Source organism: Lactuca sativa, chromosome 2 (assembly GCF_002870075.4).
Source record: "Lactuca sativa cultivar Salinas chromosome 2, Lsat_Salinas_v11, whole genome shotgun sequence".
Lineage (NCBI taxonomy): Eukaryota > Viridiplantae > Streptophyta > Magnoliopsida > Asterales > Asteraceae > Lactuca > Lactuca sativa.
This window is the reverse complement of record NC_056624.2, coordinates 57,153-80,924: the sequence shown is the minus strand read 5'-3', so window position 1 is coordinate 80,924 and position 23,772 is coordinate 57,153. Positions and strand designations below refer to the sequence as shown.

Genomic DNA, 23,772 nt, shown 5'->3' with positions numbered 1-23,772 from the left:
TTATTTTAATAAAAATATTGCTGAAACAACCCAATGAAGCTCCATGTTATCTTTAGTTTCGACATGTTCACCAAACCAGACAAAACCATTACAACCAAGTATGAGGTTGATTCCATAATGTTGTGGACTACCATCACGCATGAAATCATGGACTTCAGCCTACAACAAACAACATAATGATTAATGGGGGCATTCATCGAGTATAAATAACACAATGAATACTAAAGTGTTGTTTCTTTCTTTTATACAAAATGTACTTAACTAAGTGAGTGTTTCTTTTTTACTTTATGCAGAAAAGAAAACTTAATAGAGAAATTCAGGAAAAGAATCAAATCTAACTTTTTTATATAAACTTGCATTCATTTATTGGTTTCTTCCACTTTATCCAAGTGTATCGTTTTTTCTCGGATATGTTATAAACATCATTTATTTGGACAACACTTGATTTTGGAAAACACATGAAGAAGGTAACAAAAAAGCCTTCAATAAACAGATGATATTTATGGGCTTACACAGATGACGTCATTCTCTTAAAAATGGTACGCATGTTGAGCTCATCAACTGCAGTCCGTCGCCTCTGCCAATTTAAGGATGGTCATGACTCATGAGAAAGACAAAACACAACAATCCAAACAAGTTTGGAAATAACAAAGAAACTAAGCCAGGAAGCATACACAGAGCATTCATACATGTTAACATGACCATATGACATAGTGGGAGATATATACCTAGATTCCTCAGGTAAATTCTTTGAAGAGAGAATCAATACCGCATGTTGGCTAAAATTAATCTCCAATCTCCACCGCTTTGGAGCAACCTTCATATATATCATGAAAAACGAAACTCTGTTAACCAAAATGCTAACTACCCACTGATCAACTTAACAACACATTCCTCACTTGTATCAAACATTTTAACTCAACTGCTACAAATTTTATCTTTTCACTTGAGAAGAATTGCATATATTCGGGCGGATTAAGCTATTGGTATAAAACTAAAGTGAACAGAAGCAATAAATCGAGTTAGGACTTGCCTCAATAACACGGCCTACTATTATATCACCAACCTCTAGCTCATACCTACACCAATTTCAGATTCAATATTAAGCAATTTGTTTCCACTCTTATGAAACATTAAAATTTAGGTAAATAGATTGCTCATGACCTGGTTCTGAAAGTGCGAACATAGTCCAATTTATTTACACGTTCAATTACTCCACACACGGTTGCCACGACCTCACCCTCAGGCTCTGTCGACCCATGACCCCTAAAATATCACAAACGGAAAAAATCATTTCAAAATTTATGCTTAACGATCCTATAAACCACAAATTCCATGATTCCTAAGAGCTAAGACTATATTAGGATAAATGAGGATGGAACAATTTCTAGTATCGTTACTTACATGAAATAAAAATCAAAATACACATAAAACTCACAATATAACATATGCATATGGACACTAGACATTAGTTAGGGTTTATATTTACTTGAGAACACCATCTTCTTGTGATGAGATTAAAACTATAACTTTTTAATCTATAAAGATCGATTAGATCGTGAACAAGTATATGAATATGAACCTGCAAGAACACAACATAAATCAAGACGGAATGCAATAATAAGAACAAACAGCTTGAATCAAACGTGTCGAATGATTAAATAAAATCCTTAGAAGAGCTCGATTAAGAACATCAACTGTAAAGGATTGGAAGATTACAAGAGAGCAATATCGTAAACTCTGGAATGCCAAAACAGAAATCTTGAATCTTGACCTAATATGCATGCAAGCGATAACTTATATACAATACATAAAAGGCTCTCGGTTGGACAGGCCCAAACCGGAGAATACAAGGCTAATCTACGAGCCCAAAAGACGCAATACAAAACAGAACTTCAGCCCAACAATCTCCCCCTTTGCGTCAATTTGGAGCGAGACCTTCACTTCTTACTTGGGCCGGCGGCTGAAGCTGGTACCTTCTTCTTCACGGTACTAAACAGACACTTTGTTATAGAAAGGATGGTCTGTCTAAACCGGATGTACCAATTGATCATATCTTCAAAGTATTTGATGTCATCAGCCGAATTGTCCTTACACCGCTTGACGATTGATAGGACGTGTTCCAAGCAGGTAGTAGTGTAGAGGTGCTTGTCAGCTAACGCGAACAGACATTTCTGTCCTTCGGCTCTGGTGAACATCACAGAGTTTCGCCTCAAATCTATCATGCCCATCTTCATCGTGTTTAGATCACTGGCCGATCCCACAGGCTTGACTTTTGGTTTCTTCTTAAACACTGTGGCAACCTCCTGATCCATTAGGGCCACCTCCATGATGTAGCATGCCAGCATCCTTTTGACATGGTCTAAGATGGGACCATATTCGGATTCGTTTGTCAGCAAGATGTTGTACAAGACTATCCAATCATGAGGGTTCAGATTGGGCAGATCCGCCAGAGAGATCATGTGAGCAGTTCTTGCAGATCCTCGGATAAGCTTGAACTTGACGTTTGTGAATCTCCCCACGGCAAATGGCTTCATCACCCGAACACTGACAATCTTCTGGGCGCTCCATGTAAGGTATTGAGGGCGAGCGGCCTCCAGATAAAAGTCAATGAGCTCCCTGTCGAGCTCATCGTTCGGATGCGGGACTTCGAATATGTTGGAGAAGACGTGGAAGATGAACGCCTTTCGAGTCAGCGGCATATCAAATTGCGAATCGACCGAGTTGATGCAGTCGAATGATATCACCGGCTCGAGCCATAGTATGCTTGGAGTCTCTATGGCCTCTTTTATCAGACGATCCCTGGTCCAGGCAGGGAAGAGCAGCTTTCGGCTCTCAAGGAGATCGTTGGCTTCTTTTTGTTTACGTTCGGCTTCTTCAGCTTCACGTGCCACACGACTGACATCGTCATCAGTATTGCGACTGTTCTTTCTCTTTAACATGTCCGCAATAGTCTCCTTGTCTTCATCTTCATCTTCATCTTCATCTCCTCCCTCTGCAATGTTTTTGCCCTTGTCCTTCACACCCGAACCCGAGGCATGACCAGTTGGGGGTGGTTCGGTTGTGTGAGTTGCTTTTGAGGTAGGAGGTGGTTTCGATCCTTTCTTCTCATCTCCCCCTTGTTTCGGAATGGACACGAAACTGGGTAGGCCTTCAATTTTACTCAAGAGAGCCATGGCCGGAGAGAGTTTCTCAGCGAGGGTACGCCTCACCGAGTGATTGAGGATGGGGTCGTGTGCTTCCAGGATGTTGGATAGAGCGGCGTGGACATCCGAAACACACGTCTTGATGATTTCCCTTTCAGATCGAAGAGCCTCCAATTGTTGTTCGGAGTTGGAAAGTTGGGTGCTCTTGACCTTGAGGGCAGTAGTCTTACTCGCCAGGACGTCCATTAGTTTATTTTCAGCCGCAAGATCCTCTTGTAGCTTTGCCAAGCGGGCTTCAATGGAGACACGGAGTGCCGAGTTGTCGTCGCTAAGGTTTTGTCTGAGGGTAGCGAACGAGGATAACTCCGTCTTCACAAACTGGGCCAATTGATTAACAAGTGGTTCCAGTGTTGTTTTGGTGGTTTCGGCGCTTTCCTGCATAGACTGCAGCAGGATTGTAGCGTCATGGAATAGTTTATCGACTTTTTCGGTCGCAGCCTCACAAGCTCGGGTGGAGGCGTCTATTGCAGCAGTAGCGGAGGCCACTGAGTCATGTTGAGCCCTAGAGAAGGCATCAACAATCCTCTGAAGGGCAGCTTCAGATAAGGATGACTGCTGATTGGAAGAGGAGGCGAGAAGTTGATCAACCTTCTCGTTCAGCTCGCGAAGATGCTTCTTGGTCACAGGAGCATCATCCTCCTCATCACTTTGAACTTGAAACGGACTATAGTAGACCGAATCAAAGTTCAGGTGATCACCACCTAGGTATTGATCATCGCCATCGGAGGCGTCTTCTGGAGATTGAGGTGGTGGTGAAGCTGGGGGTGTTGTGGGTTTGGTTGGTTTAGGTTGAGTGGGTGGGGGGTTAGTTTCAGGTGGTGGTTGTGAATGGGTTTCGGTTTGTGGAGGTTCGGTTACAGGTGGGGTTTCGGTTGATGTGGTGAATATGGGTGGTGGGATAGGAAATGAGGTAGGTGGTATAGTAGGGGTTATGGTGGGAATGGAAATAGGAATTGTGGGTGGAGGGGAAGGAACTGGGGATTGGTGAAGTTCCATCTCCGGGGTTGGGGACCGAGGGGGTGTGTTGCCTCTTTGTGGAGATACGTCTCCTTGTGACCCCTCAGAGTCCGAACTCCCACCTTCGGATTCACTGGAGGTTGAGGAAAGGACGAGCGTCCGTTTCGGTTGAGTCTTCCTCCGTTTCGGTTTTGGAGAGGAAGCAGGCTTTGGTTGTTTGCGTTTCTTGGGAGTAGGTTTTGGGGCTTTTGATGGTTTCTTCCCCTTGTCTGCCTTTTTACCCCTTGCCACCGGTTTGTCGGCATCATGAATTGAGCGAAGCAAGTCCGGTGTCAGTTCCCTCGGACCAGATGGCCCTACCTCCTTGATCGCCTTGATCATACTGCTGTCTGATGGCACACTGCCATACATCGACTCCGGGATAGAGCCAATGAAGGAGAACTTTGATGCATCGGATACGATGATCTTCTTGGTATGGAATGTACCAACAGAAGACATCGGTGCACCGTCAGCAGTTGGTACGTCAAACCTGTCCATGGCCCATCTTGTGATCAAGATCCAGAACCGGGCCAGCGACACTTCAGAGTGTCGAGAAGTGGAAGAAAGGCTCTGAATCAGTTGTTGCCAAAGGACAGACCCGTAATCGAGGTTGATCCCGTTGTAGACCCCATACATGATTGACAGGAAAAGACGACTGGCCCCGTCCGATCCTGAACTCCGTTCAAACAGTCCCTTGAAGAGAACTGTAAATAACCCATTCCACAGGGGCGGTAGGCATGACTTCTTGAACCTGGCGACGGAGGTAAGAACTTCCGTGTAGCCCATGTTGTAGAACATGATGTATAACATTCCAACCGGAATCGTCTCCGGGTTAATGCGCGATGGGTCTGCTTCAAACCCAAGCATGTTGCAGAAGCGGGGACGAGAAATCGACGTCTTGTGTTCCGCCACTTCGAAAAAGATTCTGTCGACACCCTTGTCGTAGTAGGCCGTTGCATAAACCTGAGAGAGAGCCACCATTGGCACCGTTTCAATCCGGGACAATGCCGGAGCAAGTTGGGAGTATTTGAGGCATTCAATAACCGGCGACATGTAGGGATCGTAGGCTAGTGGGTTTAGATCAATGATAAGGCATTGTTGAGGTCTGATGGGAAGAATTTGAGAGGTGGCACGAACAGATGAAGATTCAGCCATTGGTGCAGGTGTGGAGAAGAAGATGACCGGGAGAGAGTTTTGGGAGTATTTTTGCTTTGGAAATTATGGGGGCAGTAAAGAGGTAAAAGGTGGTGTTTATGGGTTTTTATAGTAGGTGATAGGAGAGAGAAAAATCGTTTCAAATCTCTTATGGAAATACGGAAGGGTTTTTGGGTGACTGATTGGTGACAGTTGAGACGTGCGATGATCACGTAGGAGAGAGAGTGTCAGATTCCTAGGATCACGCCGCCCAATAAGCGCCGGTTCAGAGAGAGGAACCGTTTCCATTTCCACACGCGCCATTAATGCCAGATGGATGACGCTTCAATACTGTACACGCGTCCAATAGTGTCAGAAAAAGCGCGGTCTCTGCAAATTCACGCGCCCGCCTTTTTACCGTCGTTTGAATTTCTATCCTTTGAACTTCCGCCGCGTCAGCATCTTTTGTCTCTTCCCCTTTGTTAATCTGCTTTCTTTTGAATAAAACGCCCACGTGGATTATTGGTAACCACAACTTCATTATGAACCATCCATTAATTATCCAGCCTGTAAAATAATTAGTAACGGAATTTTTGAAAATCTAGGATTTTCGTGCAAAGAGTGTAAGAAAAATAAAGAAATAAAGCAACTCTTTTTAGGATAATCTGTGATGTCAAGACTGACACAAAACTGATGATCCCGGGCACGAATCTCTTCCTTCAAGGTCAAGAGAGACCTCAAAGTGTTAGTGTGGAATCCCGTTGAATTACGATCAAACATTTATTAATAAATGTTGAAAGGCTTCTTTTAATAAGGCAACTGAAGGGTGGTTTCGCTTTGATTCATCAATCCAATTCTTGATATAAGAACGAATGTGAACAAAGTACTTGTGAGACCAGTGTAGTCTGTTGAACAAGTAGGTTTGAGTTGATTCTGTAGTGGCTTGGATTAATATGAAATCTCAGATAAAAATTTAAAACTGGACCCCATGGGAAGAAATGTTATGGTGTGTAACAATTTCATTGGAACCACGCAAAAACAAAAGAAATTGAGATTTCATGAAGGTACATTCGTCAATGCATTGGTTAAAACTTGATCAAGTTAATTGGTCACCGTCAATTCGTTGGTGTTGAATTTTGGGTTTCACTCAGTTCGTAGTGGCACGAAACTAAGATCATAAACACAGAGGTTGTGTAACCATAAACCTCAGTGGTTGTTTCTGAGAGTCTCAAGGGTTACAATGATGAAACGAATGTTATGGAGAAGTATAATGGGGATTGTGAAAGAAGATATAGTACCTCTACTGCGAACATAAGGACCAAGCAGGAGACTCTAAACTCATGTGAGAATAGAGTGAGGTAGCTCACGATTAGAATAAATGAGTTAGCCTAATTGGGAAGACAAGGTTTGTGTATACCAGGTCATGAAGGCTAGTATTCAAAATCTTATGAGGCTTGGGACACATACAGCAGCATGCTTCTAGGGACACTTAAGTAAGGCATGGAATATTTTCCCATAAACAAATGAGCACACACAAAAAAATGAGAGAAAATATTTTTGGAGTTTTTGAAATTTATATAAAAAACGATAAAAATAAATAAAAATAAGACAAAAAAAAATGTTAGAAGAGTAAAAAAAATGGAAAAGGATTGAAAAACCGAACCCGAGCGTTCGGTTGGTTTCGGTTGGAAAAAGTTGGAAAACCGAACCCGAACCTTCGGTTGATTTCGGTTCAGGAAAATTTTGAAAAACCGAACCCGAACCTTCGGTTGATTTCGGTTCAGGAAAATTTTGAAAAACCGAACCCGAACCTTCGGTTGGTTTCGGTTCTTGAAAATTTTGAAAAACCGAACCCGAACCTTCTGGAGGTTTCGGTTCTTGAAAATTTTAAGAAACCAAAGAGTTTAGATATGCAAAAAAAAAAAAAAAACATTTTACATAAAGAAAAACAAATTTTGCACAAGAAATATACAACTCAGAAAAACTACCTTTGAAGTAATGAGCGAGTGAAATGGTTGAACCGAACCCGAACGTTCGGTTGGTTTCGCTTCTTACGTTTGAGATTGAGAGGCAGTGTGAGGAACTGACTCTGATTCCATCATACCTAGCCCTTGCAAAATTTTATTGAATGAAGCTTCTGGAAGAGCTTTGGTGAAGACGTCAGCCAGTTGATCAATGGTTCTTACGAAGTGAACTTCGACATTTCCATCTTCCACATGATCTTTGATGAAGTGATACCGCAGTGCTATGTGTTTGGTTTTAGAGTGTTGCACCGGGTTATGACAGATCCTAATTGCACTTTCAGAGTCACAATATAGAGGGATCTTCTTCATATTGAGTCCATAGTCTCGAAGTTGACTTTGGATCCAAATCACTTGTGATGTGCAGGATGCAGCGACAATGTATTCCGCTTCAGCAGTAGACAGCGACACACATGTTTGTTTCTTGGATTGCCAGCTGACCAACTTCCCATCAAGAAATTGACAGCCACCCGTTGTGCTTTTACGGTCGAGTCCACATCCTCCAAGGTCTGCATCAGAATAGGCTTGAACGAAGAAGCCAGAGTTGGATGGATACCATAGACCCAAGGAGGCGGTTCGCTTGAGATAGCGTAGGATGTTCTTCACTGCCAACATGTGAGGTTCGCGTGGGTTAGCCTGAAATCGAGCACAATAACATACAGAAAACATGATATCAGGCCTGCTAGCAGTTAGATACATCAGCGAGCCTATCATTTGACGATAGAGCGTGATGTCGACGGCCGGTTTATCTAGTGAAGGAGTAAGTTTGGTGCCGAATGCCATAGGGACTTTGACTTTTGAGTCTCCCATCATGCCAAACTTTGCTAGGAGAGTCTTCGTGTAAGCTTCCTGATTGATAAAGATGCCTTCAGGTCCCTGTCTTATATTTAAACCAAGGAAAAAATTAATAGGACCCATTGAGCTCATTTCAAACTTAGTCTCCATCAACTTTCTGAATTCAGCTGTTAAGCTGGGATTCGTAGAGCCAAAGATGATGTCATCGACATAAATTTGAACTATCATAAGGTGGTTACCTTCCTTTTTGCGAAAGAAGGTTGGGTCAACCGAACCTTGTTTGAATTTAGACATCTTTAAAAATTTTGTAAGCGTTTCATACCAGGCTCTCGGAGCTTGTTTGAGGCCGTACACAGCTTTATCCAGAATGTAGCAATGATTTGGATACTTTTCGTTCACGAACCCAGGAGGTTGCTCCACATACACCGTTTCTTCAAGTTCTCCATTGAGAAATGCGCACTTGACGTCCATTTGGAAGACCTCAAAGTTTTTGTGAGCAGCATAGGCCAGAAATATTCTAACCGATTCTAGCCTAGCTACTGGAGCGAACGTCTCTTCGTAATCTATCCCTTCCTCCTGACAGTATCCTTTGACAACCAGGCGAGCCTTGTTCCTTATGACATTACCTTCCTTGTCCATTTTGTTTCTAAAAACCCATTTGAGACCAACAACTGAAGCATCCGGAGGAGTTGGAATGAGGCGCCAGACTTTGTTCCTCTCAAACTCGTTTAGTTCGTCTTGCATAGCTTGAACCCAATCAGAGTGATCGAGGGCAGTGTTCACTGTCTTCGGTTCGACTTTTGATACAAATGAGTTAAACATACAAAACTCAACTTTTGAGAATAAGGATGTCTGTTTTGCCTTCAGTTGAGATCGGGTCAGAACCTTTTCAGATACATCACCAACTACTTGAGAGATAGGATGATCTCTGGTCCATTTTGTAAGAGGAGGGTAATTCGGATCAAAGGATGGATCTAATTCAGCGTTGATCATCTCTTCAGACTCGGATTGGCTATCAAAATCAAGCGTCATATCATCATGCTCCCCCTCAATTGATGAGTCTTGACAAACATGAGGTTCAGGGGTTTCTTGTGGTGCTGGATTTTCAGGCATTGAAGCACCTTCGTTTGGAGGTGCATCTTCGGTTAGAGAGTTACCTGCGGTTGATGAAGGACCTTCGGTTGAAGTAGTAGAGCTTGGCTCCCCCTGGACTTGTGAGCTAGGCTCCCCCTCGACAAGAGAATTTAGCTCCCCCTCGACTGAAGCATTGTTGGTTGGAGATTCATCAGCAGGCAATTCTCCTTCATGCATTCTTCTTGCAGCATCTTCGACAATTTGCTTTATATGATCTATTTTGTTGTCGGCTGCTCCTGCTTCTGAGAAAGAAGCTTTTTCCGGTTCATCAAAGAGATCCAGAAAATTCTCGTACATATTGGCGATTGAGACTGTGACTTGACCAGTTTGAGGGAAAATTTCCCTGGCAGTGTCATCTATGGCCTGTAGCTTTTTGACATAGCTATCGTCGAAGGTCACATAGTATGTCTCTTCAATCCTTCTTGATCGTTTGTTTAGGACCCTGTACACCTTTGAAGTGAGTGAGTAACCCAGAAAGATTCCCTCGTCGGCTTTGACATCAAACTTGTTGGTGGTTGACGAGGCCAACACAAATAATAACCCTAAATATTACACACTAAAATAGTGTATAGTGGTAAAGGGATCGAATCCACGGAGATTGGTTCAATTTATAACTCTATGAAATATCTCTTTGTAAAAATACTTGTAAAATGACAATAAAAATAAAATGGGGGTTTTGGTGTTTTGAAATACTTGAAACAAACTAGAATTAACTATGATTTAAATAGACAAATGCAACAAAAATAAGAGTTTGATGTAAAATCAATAAGGGAGAGATGGTTGACTTAAAGTTTCCTCATTTTGACTTTTGATGAACATATCATTAGAATCCAATGGTGCAATACTTTGATTTAAATCCTTAATTTGGCTATAGTAATCCAAGGAGCTTGAGATTACCTAGACTTTTCTTAATTGTTGAAATGGTTAGAGAAGCTCATAACAATTTCCTTATTCAAAGTCACTAATTCCAAATAGCATGTAATTAGTGAAAGTCAACTAGCATTAAGAACCAAAAAGTCACCAAATCCAAGAGGGGTCAAATGCTTTCACCACCATGTTGGAGGAAATGTTTTTATGATTGTGTGAAGCAAAAACAACACAAAAATCATTTGTTGCTTGCTAATTTGAGGATCCTTTACTTAATCAAGAAATTAGCCAACTAATCACCACAAACACATTTAAACTCATGAACTAAAACATACAAGTAATGATAAGATATTAAAACACAAAACATTCCCATAAAGATTCAAGAACATGTTCATGGATTCTTCAACATTCAACAAAAGTTCAAAGGATTAACCAAAAGTCAACCAAGATTAGTTTAGCCAAGCATGGCTAAACTCAAAGAAACAAAGTTAGAGAAACTTGTACCAAACATTAAGCAAGAATCAAGAGGTAAAAATATGATGTTCTTCAAGTGTTCTTGGCCTTCAAAAGTCTTCAAAACTCCAGAGAGAATCTCCAAAAATCGGATATCTAAGAGTCTCCAAAAGATGGGCACCAACCTTCCTCAAATAGCCTTCCAAATGGATTTCCGAAATTACCCCTGCAGAGCCTTGTGCGACCCGCGTGCTGCTGCGCGGGTGGGTTGCGCGGGTGGTGCCTGACATGGGCTTCTTTGAGATTTTGGGCCTCCAAAGCATATCCCACTAGCCCAGATCGAATCCAATCACCTCCTAGCCCATTTTCTTCAAGTTTTTCTTCATTTTAAGCCCAATTTGACCTCTCCAAATCCTCCAAAGCTCGTGCACTCTCCCGATTAAAAATCTACATATGCTTGAATAAACTCCCGCATCTTGCAAATTTAAAGTTTATTTCTCTCCAAGCCTTCAAATAACCATCAAGCTCACTCCATGCATAATCTCCACAATCACCAAGCCTAATATCATTTTTGTCTACCAAATCTCATCGCTTCCCATACGTCCCGAACACTCCCGCTCCGCTAGACCCGAAAACCTGCAGTTATGCTCACAAGATTCGAAAGTACCCAAAATAGTCATAAAATAACAAAATGGAAAATATGCATGGAAATTATCTAAATTATGAATGAAATATGCTAAAATAAACTATAAAAAGAAGTAAACAAAACTAACTATCAAATCACCCCAAGCTTAAACCTTACTTGTCCTCAAGTAAGACAAGACTAAAATGAACTTGGGATATGAACTATCCTAGAGAAAATAAAAAGAATGGATAGAGCCGCAGAACCTGATCACCGTTAGTCAACATGGTCAAAATTGATCCTGCTATCACCTCACGAATTTTTCATCCGATGACAATGGTACCATAAACCACAGCCAGGATAACTCCTTTAGGTGAGTAAGGAGGGATGAGCAGTCGCAGCCTCAATGGAACATGCATACAATGAAGAATATCTGTAGTAGGGAGAAAGCAGCTGGATGGGCTCGGGTGGAGCTCTTCTTTAAGTGTACACTCTGATCTCACGTTTGCCTATTTCTCTCATGTGTAACTAGGTTTAATCGCTCGGGCACCGTTGTAGGAATCGGTTCACTTGGTGTTGGCCCAAACCTCCCGTAGTATCCGACTCGACAGTCTCCCTAACATCACCAATTTGCGAAAAACAACTCGATCTATATACAATAAAACATACCTAAATAAATGAATATCAAACGTCGGGTGACCAAAATGTTGGAAGATTTAGTTCAATAATTGAACCGGTCACCCTTCTCAGATTTCTGCAACTGGGAATTTGCCTGCCCCCCCCCTTTTTTTTTTGTTTTACTCGAAGGTAATGTAATAACAACCCTTTGACTCAAAATTTGGTTCCTAAAGTGTGTAAGTGGAACCGAAAGAGTAGTAATATAATCTGAATGGTCTAAGCGAGAAAATGACCATGTGTGGAGCATAAAGATATAATGTAAGCTCCTTTTCAAATTTGTGAATTTTTTTTTCTTTTTTTTTTCCAAAAATAATGAAAATGTCCACATGCGGACTAAAAGACTTCTCTAAAATCCTAAGAAAATCGCAAAAAGATATGGTGATGTAAAGAGACCGGATATGGATTCTACTCGGGGACAAGCACTAGTGCTTCATCCTAACGGTTCAAACATGATCAAGTGTGATCCTCTCGGCGGTAGTGACCGCAAGGCTAAGACATCCATTGTTATAGTATATCCTACAGTCATTAGTATTGTATGCATAGTTCTTCATGAAAACTACATGTCCATGATCACTTACCCCTTTAAGCTACCAGCATCTGATCCCAAGTATGAGATCCCAAACTGCAGCTAATGGTCCCGGTTCGATGGGTGAAATAACAACAAGATCCTGGACCAATAATGATACAATAACTATGAACTTATTCCATGGCATCCAGGGGGTGAGAATAAACAGACAACAAAAATGCATGAATGTTAATGCCTAAGCTAAATGTTATGCAAAAATATAAAAGGTGAAAAAGAAAAAAAAAATAAAATCTTTTTGGATTTAAAAAAAATGAATGAAAATTAGCTTAAAACTAAAATGTTATGCAGCCTAATTAAAAATGCATGAAAAAAATAAAAGGAAAATGAAATGCCCCACCCCAAGCTTAAGAACAAGCATTGTCCTCAATGCTTAAGGTAAGGGCAAAAATGACCTAAATCGGAGGATTGGATGAAAACTACAGTCATTAGTATTGTATGCATAGTTCTTCATGAAAACTACATGTCCATGATCACTTACCTCTTTAAGCTACCAGCATCTGATCCCAAGTATGAGATCCCAAACTGCAGCTAATGGTCCCGGTTCGATGGGTGAGATAACAACAAGATCCTGGACCAATAATGATACAATAACTATGAACTTATTCCATGGCATCCAGGGGGTGAGAATAAACAGACAACAAAAATGCATGAATGTTAATGCCTAAGCTAAATGTTATGCAAAAATATAAAAGGTGAAAAAGAAAAAAAAATAAAATCTTTTTGGATTTTAAAAAAATGAATGAAAATTAGCTTAAAACTAAAATGTTATGCAGCCTAATTAAAAATGCATGAAAAAAATAAAAGGAAAATGAAATGCCCCACCCCAAGCTTAAGAACAAGCATTGTCCTCAATGCTTAAGGTAAGGGCAAAAATGACCTAAATCGGAGGATTGGATGATGGGAGATGTCTGTGGTGGTGGTTTCGTGAAATTACGACCAATAGAACTCCGACAATCTTGAATTTTCCGGCAAGGTGGGTGCTGGAAGGTTATATGAGAGGAATGGAGTGGGAGGTCAAGATGATTAAATGAGGAAGAGGGAAGCTGAACATTTTAATCTATGGGTCAAAAAGGGTCAATTTCGGTCAATGTTGGTCACAAAAAGTCAAAAGGTCAACTCATTAAAACCTTTGGTCAACACTTGGTCAAATAATAGCCAAAAATAGCCCAAATTGCCCAGCACAGTGCGCGGGTTGCGCAGTGTAGCACGCGGGTCGCGCAGACCTTGCAGTTAAGTCTTGGGCCAATGTCGCTTCATCACACCTGGCCGCGCAACCCACCCGCGCAACAGCACGCGGGTCGCGCAACCCTATGATGCCGATCTTCATTTTCGCTTCCTTTTTCTTCGTTTTTCACCCGTTCTTGCTTCGGACAGCCCCAAACACCTAGAAACTCTTGATTTCTTCAAAAAACAACTCTTTTGAATCCCAAAAACATCTTCAAAACTCATTTTGTTCAAATTAAAAACACGAAAACACAATGCTTTCCAAAAATGCCCTTCTTTAACGTCTTTGGCGAGACACCTCCAAACTTCACTTTAACACAATGGGGCGTCCAAATGGACGACATCTTGGACATTTGAATCAAAACCTTCATTGAATGGCTTCAATCGATGTCCATTAACCTTGCAAATTTGCCCCGTGTCTACATTTTTTAATTTCCACACCTCCATTGGGACTCTTTTCTTGTATTTGACTTTCTTTTTACGGGAGAACCATACCGGACTTAGACCTTTGATAATAGAAATCATCCAACCATATTCTCTCTCGTATTTGTTCCGTAAGGTGACCAACTCTTCCCTCTTTGACATGGTGGTTGAGTAGGTGACCGGTTGGGGGTCTTTTTTCTCGGGATAGGTAACCTTTGAAGAGTCCGACAAATTTATCGTTTGTGGCTCTTGTGGTTGGTCTACCACTGGAGTTAGTTTCTCAATGGTAGTGGGTGACTCAACCTCTCCTTCGTTAACCCCCATTACTTCCTTTACAGTTTCATTGACAACATTCTTAATTTCTTCTTCCTCTTTGACAACTTCTTCCACTTCTACTTCTTCTTCATATAACACTCTTGGGGCATCAAAAGTTTTCTCATCTTTAAATGGAATGCAACATGCATTATGACATGGGATCTCTTCAGATGGTAATTTGTATTGAGATTCCACTATACTCAATGATTGAGAAATTTGTGTTATTTGTTGCTCTAAGCTTTTGAGGCTAGCTTGAGTTGTTTCCTGGAAAATTTGGGTAGAAGTGGCAATGCTTTTCACAATGTCCTCTAAGGACATGCTTGGCGTTTCAGTTTGTTGAGGAGGGTAAGGATAGGGTTCTTGGAACAGTGGAGTTGGTTGGTATTGGTTATTTCCCCATGTTTGGTATGGGTTTTGGTAATGGTTATTTCCCCAAACTTGGTTGTTGTCCCACCATTGATCATGTTGAGGCTGATCATAACTCCATTGGTTTGACCGGTAGTAGCTTCCCTTATCTTGCACTTCTTCCCATTCTCCTTGTAAATATGGACACGTGTCGGAATGATGTCCATTTTGGGCACAAAAATCGCAAAGAAGAGGTGTGGGTTGCATACTTTGGTCACTTTCAATCATCATAACTAACTGAGCTAGCTTAGAAAGTTGGTCTTCGGTGCAAGTAGTATTCATTTCCGAACCATACTCTTTTTTTTTTTAATTTCTGGATTTTAAATTAGAGTACCTGCACAATGAGATCTAGGCATAGAGAAACAAACTGATTAAATCAAAACCAATCCCCGGCAACGGCGCCAAAAATTTGGTGGTTGTCGAGGCCAACACAAATAATAACCCTAAATATTACACACTAAAATAGTGTATAGTGGTAAAGGGATCGAATCCACGGAGATTGGTTCAATTTATAACTCTATGAAATATCTCTTTGTAAAAATACTTGTAAAATGACAATAAAAATAAAATGGGGGTTTTGGTGTTTTGAAATACTTGAAACAAACTAGAATTAACTATGATTTAAATAGACAAATGCAACCAAAATAAGAGTTTGATGTAAAATCAATAAGGGAGAGATGGTTGACTTAAAGTTTCCTCACTTTGACTTTTGATGAACATATCATTAGAATCCAATGGTGCAATACTTTGATTTAAATCCTTAATTTGGCTATAGTAATCCAAGGAGCTTGAGATTACCTAGACTTTTCTTAATTGTTGAAATGGTTAGAGAAGCTCATAACAATTTCCTTAGTCAAAGTCACTAATTCCAAATAGCATGTAATTAGTGAAAGTCAACTAGCATTAAGAACCAAAAAGTCACCAAATCCAAGAGGGGTCAAATGCTTTCACCACCATGTTGGAGGAAATGTTTTTATGATTGTGTGAAGCAAAAACAACACAAAAATCATTTGTTGCTTGCTAATTTGAGGATCCTTTACTTAATCAAGAAATTAGCCAACTAATCACCACAAACACATTTAAACTCATGAACTAAAACATACAAGTAGTGATAAGATATTAAAACACAAAACATTCCCATAAAGATTCAAGAACATGTTCATGGATTCTTCAACATTCAACAAAAGTTCAAAGGATTAACCAAAAGTCAACCAAGATTAGTTTAGCCAAGCATGGCTAAACTCAAAGAAACAAAGTTAGAGAAACTTGTACCAAACATTAAGCAAGAATCAAGAGGTAAAAATATGATGTTCTTCAAGTGTTCTTGGCCTTCAAAAGTCTTCAAAACTCCAGAGAGAATCTCCAAAAATCGGATATCTAAGAGTCTCCAAAAGATGGGCACCAACCTTCCTCAAATAGCCTTCCAAATGGATTTCCGAAATTACCCCTGCAGAGCCTTGTGCGACCCGCGTGCTGCTGCGCGGGTGGGTTGCGCGGGTGGTGCCTGACATGGGCTTCTTTGAGATTTTGGGCCTCCAAAGCATATCCCACTAGCCCAGATCGAATCCAATCACCTCCTAGCCCATTTTCTTCAAGTTTTTCTTCATTTTAAGCCCAATTTGACCTCTCCAAATCCTCCAAAGCTCGTGCACTCTCCCGATTAAAAATCTACATATGCTTGAATAAACTCCCGCATCTTGCAAATTTAAAGTTTATTTCTCTCCAAGCCTTCAAATAACCATCAAGCTCGCTCCATGCATAATCTCCACAATCACCAAGCCTAATATCATTTTTGTCTACCAAATCTCATCGCTTCCCATACGTCCCGAACACTCCCGCTCCGCTAGACCCGAAAACCTGCAGTTATGCTCACAAGATTCGAAAGTACCCAAAATAGTCATAAAATAACAAAATGGAAAATATGCATGGAAATTATCTAAATTATGAATGAAATATGCTAAAATAAACTATAAAAAGAAGTAAACAAAACTAACTATCACTTGTTGCGGTGTTCTTTAGAGTTAAAGATGAAACACCTTGAGCCAAAAACGTGGAAAAATTTCACATTAGGTTTCCTGTTGTTTAATATCTCATATGGTGTGAGTGTGAATCGCTTGTTGAGATAGGACCTGTTTTGTGTATAACAAGCAGCAGAAATAGCGTCAGCCCAAAAATAAAGAGGTAAGGAAGCGAAACTTAACATAGTTCGGGCAGCTTCACACAGAGATCGGTTTCGTCTTTCGACTATTCCATTCTGCTGTGGTGTGTAGGGAGCTGAGAAATTATGGCTAATTCCCTTTTCTGCAAGAAACGCTTCAAACTCCCTGTTCTTGAATTCGAGACCATTGTCGCTCCTGATGTTGCGAACGACCTTCTTGAGTTGGACTTCAATTTGCTTGATAAACACTTTCAGCTTTTGAGTCGCTTCAGATTTGAGCTTTAGAAAGAACACCCATGTAAATCTAGAGAAGTCATCAACGACAACAAGAATATACTTGCTACCACCGATGCTTTCAATAGATGAAGGACCACATAAATCGATATGAAGCAATTCGAGTGGTTCAACAACTTTTGTGTTAATTATGGATGGGTGACTTTGACGACTCTGCTTTCCCATTTCACATGCAGCACATAAATGCTCTCTGTCAAACTTGAGCAATGGAAGACCCCTAACATGACCTCCAGTGACAAGTCGGTTGATATCTTTGAAATTGAGATGAGAGAGTCTTCTGTGCCACAACCAGCTTTCGTCGGATTGAGCTTTTGATAGCAGACAAATTGTTGGGTTTCCTTTGATGGGTTTCATGTTCAGCGGAAACATTTCACCCTTTCGCTCTGACTTCAGAATCACTTTCTTTGTTGTTTTCTCTATGATTTCAGAACCTTCATCATCGAATGAAACTTTGAGACCTGTACCTCCAACAAGCTGAGATACACTGATGAGGTTGTGTTGAAGTCCTTCCACATAGGCCACCTTTCTTATGGTAAAATCACCATTCGTTATCATCCCATATCCCTTTATGGTGCCGAAAGAGTTATTTCCAAACTTAACGTTGCCACCATTTGCAAGAGATCTGTATTCCCTGAGTTCCTCCTTCCTTCCTGTCATGTGACGCGAGCAGCCACTGTCGATGTACCATTCTTCGTCAAACTGCTCGTCACTTATAACCTGCAAAAATTAAGCAGATTTAGGAACCCAAAGTTTCTTGGGTCCATGTGAGGTTTTCATGGGAACAGGAATAGTTAGAGAGATATCAACAAGATATGTTCTTTTAATTAAAGTTGTTTCATCTTTCTTTTTAATGGTGAAAACTTTTATTTTGTTAGGATTGGGTTTGATCGCTTTAGATTCAGGTTTGAATTCATCGACCTTCTGCTTTCCCTTCTATTCAGCAGATGGACGTGGTTTTTGAGAACCCATGGAATTAGCGTTAGAGCAAGATGGAGATGAACAAGAAGAATTAGGACGAGAGGATTTGGATTTGGATAGAGGTGTCTTCCTTGCTGATGACTCTAGGTGACCCTTTTGCTTTTGATCGTGGGTGGGTTTAACCTTTGAGTCTTGTTCTCTTCTGACTTCAGAACCGAACCTCTGAGTTCGGTTGGAGTTGTTCTTTGAACCGAACCTTTGGTTTCGGTTGAAATCCTTTTCAGAACCGAACCTTTGCTTTCGGTTGGTAATTTCATGCGAACCGAACCTTGGCTTTCGGTTGGTATCTTCTTGTGAACCGAACCTTGGCTTTCGGTTGGTATCTTCTTGTGAACCGAACCTTGGGTTTCGGTTGTCGGAATCATCGTGCTTTCTTACGGGATTATTTTCATACTTCAGATTCTTGTCCTTGTGTGAATAGTATGCATTCTGGGAGTGCCAGAATTGTTTCCTTTCAGAAAGGTTTTTCCTGTATCTTAGGTTCTTTTCTATCTTTTTATCCCTCATCTGTTTAGGTTGATGATGAATGTTCGCTTTTGCTTTTGATGTCACCTTTGTTGATTCCTTTTGATCTTTAGGAGTTTTTCTTTGAAACGAGGGAGCAGAGGGAATATCTGAAGAAGATTCAGTTTGCCCTGAGGAAGTGGAAGGAGTTTCTGATGAAGTTTCACTTCGAGCTGTTGGTGGTGAAGGAATGTCTTCTTTCGCTGAACGATCAACCTCTTGAGGAGTGTCTTTTGTACCACTTGTGCTTGGTTCACTGAAATTATCAGGCTTGTTCAAGGGTTCAGGTATGTATCTCCCTTTCTTCATCCAAGATGTTCTTTCAGATAGACCAACAGTTTCGTTTCCATTGTCAATAGGAGCTTCCCAGAAGTACTCATCACAGCCATCAGCATTGTCTTCGTTAACAATAGCCTTGAGTTCAGCTGTTTGATGTTCGGTTACTCCAGTCACTTTGTATACCTGATTCGGAGTGGTTCTGACCTTTTGATACACAACAGCCTTTTCTACTAATTTCGGGGACTTTTGTTGGGACAATCTAGCGAATTCCACAGAATTTTCAGAAACAAGATTTTTGTGATTTTCAGTTTCGCTTTTAACAAATTCTGAGCAGTCAACCGTATCCTCTACAGAAATTTCACTCATGTTTTCGTCCTCGTTAAGCTCAGATGCATTTTCAACATCGATTTTATTTTCTGAGCTTACCTTGGCATTTAGAGAGTCAAACTTTTGTATGGTTTCGGTTCTCAGTTTAAGTCTGTCATTTTCGTCCAAAAGATTTTTGAGCATGTCCTTGTGGTCTTTGGATTTAATGAAGGACTCAATTTTGTCCAGTCCAATTTGATAAGTTGGGTTGACATCATCAGACGAAATCACACTCTCACAATTGTAAGCTTCGGCATCGATTTCATCCTCCTTAAATTCTAGGAATGGTAAAATCATACGATGGATCTTTTTGCCTATCTCACAGTCTAAGTGAAGCTGAGTAATATTGGAATATAAACGTTTAGCTATTAAACAAAAAACATTTCGTTGTTTTAACAATTTCAAATTGTCTCTCTGCAAATAAATGTTTTCGTCTTTGACTTTAATTAATTCCGACTCTTTTAACTCAATCCACATACGCCGCTCCTCACTCTTCGACGCCACCCTGCTTAATTGATCAGTCAGGTTAGAATTGGTGACTCGAGTTTGAGTTAAGCTACTATCTAAATGAGAAATTCTTGTGTTAACGTTTTTCAGTTCTTTCTCATATGAGGATGATGGTATTTTAGATGAAATAAAAACAGATTGTACCTTCTTTATCAGTTCATCAAGCTCATTGAACTGTTGGCTAAGTGGTTTGGCCGTGAAGCACATATCTTCCTGCACCTTCGGTCCATTGCTTCCTCCATCAGCATTGTATCCCCTCATCTGAGATGCGCTTGACACCATGAAGCATTTTCCACCACTGCTTTCCTCCTTAGCCATATAAGCCTTTCCATGAGTAGGCTTCCTCACTTCTTCGTCTTCTGAGTCAGTAGACCAAACTTCGGTGCTACCGAACTCATCGTCATTAACCGAACCCTGCACAATAAGAGCATTAATAGAAGGGTTAGCGGTATACTTTTTCTTTCTTAACTCATCCAATCTCTTCTGCAGTACGGCTTCCTCATCCTTTCCGTCATCCTTTTCAGCCATCTTTTTAAGAACACAGTCCTTAGCATAGTGGTTCTTGCCACCACAGTAAAAACAGCTTACTCCGGAATCGCCATCTGCCTTCGGTTCCTTCTTGGACTCCTCAGTCTTCGGTTCATTGTTCGCTTTTTCAGAGCTATAACTCCCCTGCCAGTTTCGGTTTTTGTTGCTGGGGAATCTCTTCTTTATGAACCTCTTAGGATTAGATACCATCATGGCATAATCCTCAGTTGTGAGGTCATATTCTTCTAAGTTGAGCTCTTCATCCTCCATCACGGCTTTACTTTTAGATAGGAGGGCCAACGAACCAAGACTAGACACAACGTTCTTCTCTTGAACCACAATCTTCTCTTGGGACTTTAGAATACCCACCAGTTTCGCCAAAGAGTATGATTTAAACTGTTCATGGGCTTTGACTGTGGAAACTACTGCTCTCCATTCAGATCTCAGTCCGTTCAAGAAAGTAACCTTTTGTTCGATGAGCTTCCTTTCAATGTCGTGTTTGATCATCTTGCTGAGAAGATGATTGAAGCGATCAAACGTCTGGGTCACCGTTTCTTCGACCCCTTGCCTGAATTCTCCAAACTCAGATAGAAGCAAGGTTTGGATAGAGTGTTCAAGATCTTCGTCTGTTGAATACAGTTCGCGAAGTCTATCCCACACTTCCTTCGCCGTAGAGCATGAGCTGACTAGTCTGAATGTGTCGGACTGAAGGGCGAATCTGATCAACCTTAGTGCCTTAATATTGCACTGGAATTTATCTTTCTCATCCTGCGCAATATTCGCCACGTCCTTGAGCAAATCGTTGTATTCTTTTTGCGTTTTAATAACTCTGGATGTCGCGGAGTGAGAAAACGGTCCATTGATAATGGCTTCCCATATGAGAAAACCATTGTCCTCCGATCCAATCACGTAATCTTCAAAATGATGTGCCCATACTTCATAGTCATGAGTGTATAAGATTGGAATCTTTGTCGTCGAACCTATGCTGTTGGAAATATTAATAGGGTTTGATTGCGTTGCGTCCATAATGATCGTAAAACCTGTTCAAAGATCAGACTTGTAATAAAGCAGATTAGGGCAAAACAATAAATACTAAGATACGTCAATTAAGATGACGGCTCAATAAATATCGATGATTGCGGAAAACCCTAATGGAAATCTTTTTCACAGAAAAGATGTGTATCGATTACACAGCCTCCTGCTCTGATACCAATTGATGAGATTAAAACTATAACTTTTTAATCTATAAAGATCGATTAGATCGTGAACAAGTATATGAATATGAACCTGCAAGAACACAACATAAATCAAGACGGAACGCAATAATAAGAACAAACAGCTTGAATCAAACGTGTCGAATGATTAAATAAAATCCTTAGAAGAGCTCGATTAAGAACATCAACTGTAAAGGATTGGAAGATTACAAGAGAGCAATATCGTAAACTCTGGAATGCCAAAACAGAAATCTTGAATCTTGACCTAATATGCATGCAAGCGATAACTTATATACAATACATAAAAGGCTCTCGGTTGGACAGGCCCAAACCGGAGAATACAAGGCTAATCTACGAGCCCAAAAGACGCAATACAAAACAGAACTTCAGCCCAACATCTTGGTTAACATGGATAGAATCGGCGACGGTGACAGAAGAATCAGAATTGGTTCCCGAAGATAGAGATTCCAACAGTTCGAGTGCTCTTTGCAGCCTTAGTTTCTATGTTTGATTCAATGATAGCTCAATGCCTCTCATCTCTTGAATTGTGTTTGAATCTGTTGTAAGAAAACAAATGCATAAACCAGGGGAAAGCAGCAGGTGGTTTAGGCTGTTTTCGGGTTAGTCGGGTTGGTGTTCATCACCAGGCATAATAAGTTGGTTTAATCGGTTTACAGGTAAGTCGGGTTTGGTTACCCAGCTAACAAAAGCCCCAATTTGTTTTGGAAGTTTACTTAGCTTTTGACCACCAGTGGATATCATTAATAAGAACATGAATGATTGATCTTGGTAATGTATTTTTTAGTCAGAAATCATTCATCATTATACTAACGAATCATTGAAATCATGTTTATATTTCTTGCATATTACTCCAAGTCAAAATACCAAAAAGACTCTAAAATGTAAACTCTTCCATACTCTTGTTACTCGATTAGTAAAGGGAACAACCACAACTTTGCAGCAAAATCAGAAATAAAGATAAACAATAAGTAATATACTCTTAACAAGAAAAATCAAAGCTATGACTTCAGATTTTGTACCGGAGCAGGAGGAGAAAGTCGTCAGCTGAAGCATGGCCCCACCTCATATCATTTATCAGGCCTAGCCTAACATCGGACCCCTCCCAGTATACATATAAACACATAACACATGCAAGGATCACAAAGATAAATAACATATAATATACTTATCAGGCCCCACCTGGTATACATATCTCATACTACACATGCAAGAGTCACGCGGACAACTAGTCATCCGGAGTTGTTTTCAGAGTAAGACTTCGAGGGCGAAGTCTGATTCTAGTGCGGGAGAATTGTAACATCCAGATTCCCAGGTATATTATTTATTCCTTTAATTTTTGGAGTTTGTGGAGGAACTCGGCGAGTTGGTGCCAAGACTCGCCGAGTAGGGACGCGGATGTTCATTCTAGTTCACGTCCGGACTCGGTGAGCCCATGTGTGGGCTCGGCGAGTCCATGCTGTTTAGTGCAGCGCTAATTTCCAGGGCTTGGGACCTATTTAAAGGCCCTTATGGCCGTCTATTGCGACTACTACACCCCAGAGAGAGACTCAGATCGTTTAAGAGGCAAGGAGTGACCATTGTTGATCTTTGTGGTGTCATTTAGCAAGAAGAAGGAGGTTCTAGCCAAGGGAAAGCAAAGGAGGTTGCTATTCTGAGGACTAAAAGCTAAGATCATTTCATTTGAGGTATTATTTTGACTCTTCTTCTGTTTTGGGAAGGATATCTGGTTTTAGTGTTTCTTGTGCCCTTGTCTAAGTTGATTTGAGGTCCAAATAGTCCCTTCTGGAGATGAGACTTTAGATCTGGACCCATAGAGGTCCAGAGAGCCTTATTCCCCAAGCTTTATGAAGAACAATGGAGGTCATGACCTTGGGACAAAGTATTTGGGACTAAATCACCATTTGATGCCTATTGGTTGATTTATAAGCATCAAGATTCAGACTTTACGTGACCTTTATGCTTGGGAAGGCCAGATCTATGGATTAGGGGCACAGATCTGACCTCAGGAGGTCAATAGAGTTTGTGCATGGCATGAACTCGCTGAGTTGTTCTTGAGACTCGGCG

At 40.8% G+C, this 23,772-nt stretch overlaps 1 pseudogene; it reads right to left on the bottom strand.

Annotated features, from left to right (window-relative positions):
- Positions 1 to 22,224, bottom strand: LOC128132137 (exosome complex component RRP4 homolog; annotated as a pseudogene).
- Between the last annotated feature and the right edge of the window lie 1,548 nt (positions 22,225 to 23,772).